The sequence below is a fragment of the Dermacentor andersoni genome, chromosome 11 (assembly GCF_023375885.2).
Source record: "Dermacentor andersoni chromosome 11, qqDerAnde1_hic_scaffold, whole genome shotgun sequence".
Lineage (NCBI taxonomy): Eukaryota > Metazoa > Arthropoda > Arachnida > Ixodida > Ixodidae > Dermacentor > Dermacentor andersoni.
The window spans coordinates 48,986,115-48,996,216 of NC_092824.1; the positions used below are offsets into that span (position 1 = coordinate 48,986,115).

The window sequence follows — 10,102 nt, forward strand, 5'->3', positions numbered from 1 at the left end:
TTGAATAGAACATGTGGTCTGTCACATAAAGCTTCGGTATTGTATTGTTCTTTTTTGCCTTGGAGGATTCTTGGGATAAAATTTCGTGTCATGGGTTTGTAAGCTTTTCTTCATCGTTTATTTTGCTCGATTTGAGCAAACGTACTAGCTGTAGTACGTTTGGGAGCGGGGAAGGCGCGATACAAATGTACAAAACCGACGACACGATGCACGAAAATTGTTATTGTATGTTTCTCTTTGCCTGCATGCCCAAAGAATTTCCGCAAAAAATGCAGTGGCCGTCCACTCTGTGAAGTAGGAGAACCAGCGATGCTGTGTATTTGGGCCCTTTAATGGCGAACTGTCCCTTGCCATGCGTCAAACACGGTATGCGCATAAATGGAATACGAGGCGCTACTAGTCGCTCCTCCACGACGTTGAACCTCGGAAGATGATGAGGCACCGGGAGTTACACATACCAACGTATCGGCATGCACCTCACCGCACTCCGAAGGCATGCACTGCTTCACCGTAGCCAAGGGGATCGTGCGTTGTTCGATGTCCTGCAGTGCAGTAATGGCCGTGAGGTCACTCGAAAACCAGAAGCGGTCGCACACAGCACAGGCCACACAGAGGTGGTTCCCCACAAACTCCCTCTGGAACCTGGCCGTTGCTCCGGTGAAACGTTCCAAGTTTGCGGGATCGGGGGCCACATGAGCAGTTCGCATTTCTTTCCGCCTCATGGCCCTGGCGGGCAGCACGCTTACGTGACCGACACTGCGGGAGAGCGCAAGGAAAGGAAAGGAGATATGCGAGCCCTTGGAACGCCGACAATGAGAGAGCGGTGCGAACGTAGACATGGCCGACGTGGGCCAAAGCGTAGTGTCTGTTCTTATCGACCTAATATCTGATACGGGTTGTATTTGGATGTAAGATGTTAAACTTACTTTTGCAAGTTGGCGTAGTGCTTAAAGCCTTCGTAACCTCCCCAGCGGGTCGGCCCGGTATTCCACTATCTTCGGGGGCGGCCAACGTATGCGGAGAAACTGCCGATCCGCACTGCTTTTTTGATCTACACGACATTCTTTCATCAGAATTTTATCAACCTACAGGACATTTTTCATCAGAACTTAGCTATATATAGCTTCGCTGTAAAAATCACAATTGCTTTCTCGCCTTTGAGAAACCACACTTTAAATATGGTCACGCCCTTAAGTGTATTTTCTTATCGCATTGGTAAAGCCTTAACCGTTATGGCTTTACAAAACTTTATAGAGGCCGACAATGGAATTGTAACTAGACGCGCGATGACAAAAGACGTAGTTCTAAAGTATGTAATCATTCTGACAGCCTTGGGCACTTAGAAATATCTGAGAGGAAAATTTTACAGGGAGAGATATGAAACTCTCCTGTCAGATATTTCTGTGCGCCCAAGGGTGTAAGAATGATTGCATATTTCTCAACAACGTCTTTTGTAATCGCAAGTCTAGTTAGAGCTCCGTTGTCATCCTCTATAAATTTTTGCAAGGCTCTGACGGTAAGGGGTCCCAGTGCGACAAGAAGACTCCCTTAAGGGCTTAAACATTTTTACAGCGCATCGCAAATGTTCTGTGCACGCAGGTTTAATGTTCAGTCCGCGGGAGACAATCTCACGATTCTCCGAAAGTTCTGTCAGGCGCCGAACATTCCGGGTTCTAGGTCGGACCTACCCTTCCACTTCCATGTGCAGTGCTTTCCTCAGCTGCACGAGTCCGACACATCTGTAGATACCGGCCGTATTCTGGCACTCAGCTAGAAAGCCTGTTAAGGTAGTAGAATCAACAAATGTTCAATTGGCATGAAGCATCTCAAAAAAAAATGTGGCCCTAAAACGATGGCCACAGCAAAAGTGACGCCGGCACAGATGCTTAACAAACGTGACAATTTTATTCCACTGCGACTTTTCTCTCTGACAGGGAGCGGCACTCGATGGTATCGCATACGTGATCGTTGTTCTGGCACATCTCTAGATGGCACCAACTGACGAGAGCATGTGCGCAGAATGCTGCGCTTTAAATCAGGGGTACAATCAGGACTCGATGTTGAACAAAGGTCAGTGGATCGCCTCGCATTGGGCGCTCATGGGGTGACTACAAATGAAGCTGTGCAGGGTGATATGGGCTGGACTAGTTTTGAAGTGAGGGAAGCTCGCAGTAAAATTGAGTATGAAGAACGACTGAGGAATATGGTAGAAAGTAAATGGGCTGGGACAGTGTTGAGGTATCTGTACAGGAAAAACATTGATTCACAGTGGAGGAAGAGAACTAGGAAGCTTACCAGGAAGCTTATGCAAGTTGGTGAGAATGTGCTGCGTGAGGATCTAGAATAGCTCGGGAGGACGTCAGTTTGGATCGGTTGGTCTTGGTCCTCTACGATGCGCTTGTCGAATTTTACTTTGGATTTAACACAACACAAGAAACAAGGAAGCCTTGCTATTTCATTCATATGTCGTGGTGCGTATACGGTAGGTTTAATCACTTTGGTCGTTTTGGGGCTACACCTTTTCTGCGACCAACTGCTGTCCAGCATCTACTGAATACAAGCATTTGCTATCATTACGGAGTGCGATATTTTCCAAAGCTTGTCACTCTGAAATAATACTGTCCTATTACGCTATCCTATTATCTAGTCCTAAATGCAACTTTTAGATTCAAAGATATGGTCCGACTGTCTCTACATTTGTTTTGTTTTTTTTCGCAATGAAACAAAATCGGCGCAACGGTTCTAATTCTACAGTCGCTGTTTTAGCTCCCCGAGGAAGAATTCCTTGTAAATGCCAAATCTGCAGCTTGGCGTACCCTTGTACGCTACCGTTTTCCTTTTCTTTTTCTAGGCATGCGCGCAGCCTCACACCCACTTCATTATATACATTACCGCAAAGATTATTCTCGGCGGATACTGTCACCAAGCTGTTGACCTGAAAGTCCATGGCGCATGTCCGTAAAATAGGATGAATCAAGAATCGGTAAAAGTTACCGGCGTGGTTTGGTTGGCCTGTAACGATGTCATATATCCAGTGTAAGGGGCTATCAATAAATCAGGAAGGAAGCAGAGAAATACATTACGTAGTGACAAACCTTATTGCTCAATCGGAGGTTGGCCTTTTCTTACCTAGATTTATTTAACTGTTTTTATTAATCTATTCAGTAACATTAGGCGTAAGTTAGACCCGTCTGATAGCTTAATCACTAGATACATTTACTCTGTGGAGGGGACGAGGTGCTTTGGACCATCTACGATTTGTTGAGGGTTTCCGAAGCTGGGAGTGGCGTCCGAGTACAAATAAACGAGGATGTGCCTGGTTGCGGTGGAAACGTACCGGAGCTAGTTTGGTTTTCTCCCTGAGTGCACCACGGGCTTTTCGCTCTTGTGTCAGGTGGTCTGTCACGTGACTCCCCTACCAAGCACGGACTTCAAGGCGCGCGAGGGAAGGCGAACCTGCATGAACAAGAATTAAATAAAATAGGGCAGAAAGTAGGGAAAAGTAAACGCAGCACAAGTGGGCGGCGCAAAACATAGTCCTGACGAGAGCTTCTACGTACAGTGTTTCTGACATACGGTATATTTACAGCGTAAGCGCCATGAGTATTTATATTTTATGTACAGGCTACTTACATTGTCTAGTGTGGCTATGAACGAAGAGAGCTGATGTTACAAGGAGCGTTCCTATACATTCCTATCTAGAGCATTCCATTTTATACCTATCAAATTATTAAGTATGTCCACCTGTACTACTTCTGCTGCTTATTTTCTATCTTTTGTTCTCATGTCATACATGTAATACGCCCTATAACTCACTCCACTCTGCAAGGACTTGAATGACCGTAAGGGTATTGTAAGTAAGTATATAGGTAAATAAATAACTAATATGGCACAATGTCTTATAGTATCGTCAGCTTTACCACCTCTTCGGAGCTGTCAAACGGCGACAGCTACGATTGAGACGAATTCGATAGCGATGAATGGCCGTTCACCGTGCAACATGAAGATCAAGAGTACACAGCTGTGACCACTGATTTGATACGTGCTGCTTGCTATTTGAGACGTCTTACCCTTTCTCGAGGAAGCATTTCGCATACTCACTACATGATGTTGCAGTGTGGTGCATTTGAAATCTCTATGTGTATATATAGAGGGCACAATTTCCAGGTATGAACATCTCTGACTGTCCATAACACTGATCACCGCATTTGCTTACATCGCCAGGGTATAGCGTCCGCTCGTCGCTCACTTTAAATTTTACGCAATCAGCCCGTCAGTGGCATCAGATATCACCAGAACATAGATAAAGACGCGGATTTTGTGCGTGGACGCACTGCCGTATCACTCTTTGTGCCACTGATATGAGCGACCGAATACCTGTGAGAAGAGCGAGCGGGAAACCGTAGTATGGGAGCGTTTGTTATGCCGCCTACTTATCATTCGTCATACTCGTCCCATGCACGCAATTAATGTGTTCTATATAGCAGATATAGATTAATACTTTCGGTGTATGATTGCTCATTTAGAGAACGCGTAATTTTCGCTCGCGAACTCCGGTCCCCGTAGTGAAACCATCTGCAGCTGAATGAATCCTTTGGTTTCACGTGCGCAAACATCGAAAAGCAGGCGAACGAGGCGGTTGCTTAAGCTGCTGTATGCAAGGGGCTGCCCCTTGTTGCCCATTTGGAATAAGAGGTAAAAACTACACCGCGTAAGCTACAAAATGAGTAAGCATAACAATATGTAAGAAATACACCCGCGTGCACAGTCACATTTCACACACTGAAGTGCTGGCGAGTGCGTCTGGCACCCTTCGCGATCGCCATCCTACTGATGCTGATAGTGCGCTGTGTCGTCGCTTCTCGCTTTCTGTCTGTGCAGGCTACGAAGTCAACAGTTTGTTTTACATCCGCGTGGTCAAAACTTAACTACAAAAGCAGTTTTCTTCATCCGGCTGGCTTAACCTCTTCTAGCCTGAATTTAGCATACTGCATAAAAAAATTATTTTTGCTGTGGCTTTTTATGTTCTGGTTATGAGGAAGTTACACAGCAACTTTTATGCGTGTCGGGGTTTTAGGAAGAAAGTTACAGCTATGTCGCGAAAACGCGACAACAGGTCGTAATGGATCAAAAAATGTTTATTTTCAAACACACTTGAGAGCTCATTTCTTTGAGTTTAGCACATTTGTATCTCAGTTCTTATGAAAAGAAATGAAACAATTTGAACTTTTTTTTATACACAGATGAACTTTGCACTTTGTGCAGAAGGAAACAGGTTGGCCTTTGCAGCCAGGCATCTTGCATCGTTGTCGTTGCTGCGACACTTCAGGCCAGTGGCCAACATTGTCTTGACGGACTTCAGCATTAGGTGTTGGAGCTGCTGGTCCTCTTCTTTTCTTCTTCTCAAGCTCTCCTTCCACGGAAAGAGACGGCCGGCCCCTCTTCTTCATCACGTCCTTGTTTTGATTGCACAGGCAGCTGGCTAGAGAAGCCTTGAACGCTACAAGATCCAGTTGATGTTTCTTTGGGATTCCTAGAGCATCACAATCCCTCCGGTAGAGCAGCCAGCTGCTCACAACAGCCATGTCCACAAAATGAAAAAAAAATCGCAGGTAGAATTTCTTCGACTTCAGAAAAATTCTGTAGTACGCCATGAGCCCATCGAGAAGGTCGACTCCACCCATAAAAGTGTTGTAAGCCTTCACAATGGCTGGCTGCTCAACTTCACATCTTTCTTTCTTTTTGCGGTCATACCGCTGGCAGCTTCCTAGAGGCTGGGCACTCCCGAATGTGCTAGCAATATTCACTCCCCGGCTGTCGTACCACTTCACTACTCGGACTTCGACCCCTTCAATAGTAGCCTGCCTCTCCACGTGGCTTCCTCTACCGTTCTTCTTCATTTCTGCATCGCTGGGCAGTCGGCATCCAGAAATTCTGTTTGCGCGTGCAGTTCCCATTGCTGGAATACCACGCTGATGCAAATTTACCAGCAGTTTTATGGATGTGAACCAGTTGTCAAAAAAGAGCAAGTAGCTCTTGTTCTCTGGGATGGAGCGCGAAAGCTCGAGCACAACATTAGAGCTTGCTCCAAGGTCAGGTAATCCAGGAACAGGGCGGATGTCCCCTGTGTATATAGAGAAGTCAGAGACAAGTCCGTGGGTGTCGCAAAGTACAAAAATCTTGTAGCCCCACTTGTGAGGCTTGCTAGGGACGTACTGCTTGAGTGAGGAGCGGCCTTTGAACGGCACAATTTGCTCGTCGACCACCAGCATCTGTGACTTTGGAAGGATTTGAAATTTGAGCAGCAGATTGTCAATGAGTGGTCGAATTTTGAAGAGCCTGTCTTTGCCAGCATTTGCTTGTAGGAGATTGTTGTCGTTGAAATGAAGGCTGTTCTTTATCGCTTGCCACCTGTCACGTGACATAACTTCTGCCACTTTTTCTACTCGCATCTCGCGGTTCCAGTACATGCGCGATCGCGGAAGCCTGTATATGGACATATACATTGTGGCCCCAAGAAACTGCTCCAGTTCAGCGCGTGTTAGGCACAATGCTTTGTTGGCATTCTTCTGCACTGCATAGAGATTGGACTGGTCTGTAATCTCCTCAAGAAGCTTGTCGTCAAAAAAATACCGGAAGTACGCAATGGGAGCTTTCGGCTCATCTGGAGGGTCTGGAAGACCGTCTTCCCATTGAGGGTGGCATGTCCGCGGATGGTTCACTTGCTTCCAGAGGAAACTTCTTGCGCTTGACGTTGACGGCTCTTCCGTTTCACCTTCTTCATCTGCAAACAAAAAAAGAAAAAGAAATCACTGCGAGGTCGCAAACCACATTTGAGAAGCCACAAAAACCTTGGCTTGAAAAAATTGGCTGGGGCTTAGCTAAGGGCCTGGATATCTCGAAGCGAAAAGCTGCGGTGATCCGCGATAAACACGCGCTTGCGGCGAACGTCAAACGATGACGCATAGCGCGCGGCAGCGTGCGCCTGTTCTATGGGCAAGCGCGCCTTATATACCCCTCCTTTCAAATGCGCACGGCTGCGGCGAAAGGTCAAACGGTGGCGCGGAGAAGCGACGGCGCACATGGGCAGTAGCCTGCGCAGTGCGTGACGTCACTCGTGCTCCGACAAACGCGGTGTTGACTATCGTAGTGAAGCTTTTGGCTTCAAAAGAAAAAGACGCGCCACTGCAATACAACACGAAAGAACGCTGACGGCGTTTCACATTGCAGCCGAATGCAACTCGCCCAACAAACAAAAAATTGCGCACCTGTGTCGCTCCCAGACTGCCCAGATTGATCTGATGGGGCAGCATGTACTGTGTCAGGGCTGTATTCCGAATCGCTGTCGCTGAGGCAGCTATCTTCGCTTTCTTCAACGGGTGGAACCCTGATCCCGTAGAACCTTCTGGTGTCCATCACGAACAAAAAGCACCGAATAACTGCAAAAAACAAAAATTACTAGTTTTTTGACCACATGCCGAGGAAGACGAAGTTGTGCACAAATCGGGACGCTACAGCCTGTTGATGCGAAAACGCGACAAAGCGACACACGCTTGAAAAAACAACTAATCTTCAAAAACAAATTATTTACGTGATCTGCGTGCATTATTCAACCAAGTGCCTATCATGCAAAATTTTTTTATATTCAAAAAACTTACATACCTTGAATGGAGACGGATGTCAATGGATGGATAGTGAGAAATGTTCTTCGTCGGCATCAACTGGAGAAATGGCAGCCGTCAGCTCTTTACTGAATCGACGATAGATGGCGCTGCCTTTTCCACGTGTTGCCAGACATCTGTGGATTCCCTCTGAGCGCAGGGGTAGCGGCTACAGATGTTTTCTTCTGGCGGTGCGGCTTAAAACCGGTATGATGCGAAATCGCGACAACAGGTCATAAGAGGTTAATTAGCTTCAGGTCAGTCGCTCAGATCCGCCGGTGCTACAGATCGACGGAGGAGTTCGGCGACTGTGATAAGCCTAACCTCGGCTTAACGCGATCGATGTCGATTTAAACTTTGTGCGGGGCTGAAGAGGGCTGAAATCTGTGCCGCCAACAACGCTACTTGCCCGCGCATCACTTGGCGTCCATACAAAATGAAAACTTATCGCGTCCGCAAATTCTGACGCCAACCACTAGCTCACAATCGCCAGCTCCTCGACGCTGTCGTCTGCCATTCATTGCCGGCATGCTCTGCACGTGCCACCGTTTACGTCATAAGACAATGCGGCCGGTAGCTGATGGACAGGCTAGGCAGGTAGGTGGTTCGAAGGAATTAACAAAATTAATTTATACAATGTCTGCACAACTCTCAAGTCGTTTTTTTTTTATGACATTACGGAAAAGTGCAGAGGAACCTACCCAGTGACATTCGTTGACTTCCGCTGACCTCGAAGAATTGCCAGAGTTGCCCTTCAAGTAATAATGCGCCCGAAGGGATATACTTGTTACAGTTGGGGTATTTAGGTTGCGCTTGTTTGATCGCCTACTTTTCTAGAGGATTAGACCCGTTACAGTACATTTACAGTACATTAGTAGAGTAAAGCCGTCTTCTTCAGCCGCCACAGCGGGAGAGGGGGGCGGCAGAAAGTGAGGGCGATCCTTTCCAAGCGCTTACACCAAATCTCTCGGGCCGACAGCGCGACAGCAAGTGTAGGGAGTGCCGCCTGTTCGCTTGTACGTGCAGCAATATTATACGAAACAATGTTCACCAACTTGTGCCTTGACATTGTCACTCCGTTGTCCATCTTCACTACCAACGTAATAGCCCGGTCTCCTTACAGAAATTGGACGAAGTACTACGTATGCAGCGAAGATTTTTAATTGATACATTTACTGTACGCGAAGGACCTGACCCGACATTCGGTTGTACGAGAGCACGTGACCTTTTGCATCGATGGTGGAAGTCCAACCGCCAACCACCGACCACGACAACGGGCGAAAATGTCAAAGAAAGGTGTTCATCATCGTCCCTATCATATTCCTCCTCATCGTCTTCGTTTTATATTTTTTTTAATGTTCCTGTATTAGCGGTAATACATAAGCGATGGGTTTACAACGTTTACAAACATTTTTTTTGCTTGAAAAGCAGTTCAGAAAAAGTTCGTACGAATAGCTACTCCACCCCACTTCACGTTCACGACTATTCAAAAACAGGACCCTGTTTTGCCAACCGATACTTTCTGGTAAAGGACAGCCGACTGTGACCCTACCTGCTGATTCGTATTCAGTTTCTTTACTCGCTTGACTTGAACGTATTGTTGAGGCTCAGAGGGCGCCCACCCGACACGTGGACCCGCTGAGTCACCAAATCTAAGTAAAGGGAGCATATGGAAACAATTACTGTCGCAAGTTTTTCGAGCATTAAATCCTTCCTGGGGCCGCACTTGCCAGTGGAAGCAATTGAACATTTTGTTCGATAACAGAGCACACCGACAAGGAAAGAATTAATGCCAGCAGACTATAGATACACTCGATGCATAGTACCTTTTTTTAATATTGGTGGTAAAACGCATTACATTTTTGCTGGTTTGTGAACTTCGATGGAGTGAGCTTTATTTGTTAAGTCCTGAATGCCCTTCAGCCCTGCTCGAAATGGTTTCCTTATGCACACACAGTGGTGGAACGATAGGTTTATATTGCGAAATTGATTTTGTTGCTTCAGGTTCATCTCTTTTATCCTAATTTACGTTACTTCTTCCCTCCCCTCTCCGCCTCATACTGCATAAATCAATTAAGAATAATTAATTCTTACCTGTATTTAATGAATTAATTATGGGGTTTTACGTGCCAAAACCACTTTCTGATTATGAGGCACGCCGTAGTGGGCGACTCCGGAAATTTCGACCACCTGGGGTTCTTTAACGTTCACCTAAATCTAAGTACACGGGTGTTTTCGCATTTCGCCCCCATCGAAATGCGGCCGCCGTGGCCGGGATTCGATCCCGCGACCTCGTGCTCAGCAGCCTAACACCATAGCCACTGAGCAACCATGGCCGGTTTACCTGTATTGCTGCCTTTAGTAAGAAAACTGTGCCCTGTATTTTGTATTTCTTTTAGGCTGCCAGAAGAAGCACCTCGGTTCTTCTAACACATATGGGC

The 10,102-nt window shown here is 46.5% G+C and overlaps 2 pseudogenes; one reads left to right on the forward strand and one right to left on the reverse strand.

Moving 5' to 3' along the window:
* The first annotated feature begins 837 nt into the window (after positions 1–837).
* LOC126518447 (U2 spliceosomal RNA) lies at positions 838–1,017 on the forward strand (annotated as a pseudogene).
* Positions 1,018–5,120: 4,103 nt separating this feature from the next.
* On the reverse strand, positions 5,121–7,818 carry LOC126517961 (piggyBac transposable element-derived protein 3-like; annotated as a pseudogene).
* Between the last annotated feature and the right edge of the window lie 2,284 nt (positions 7,819–10,102).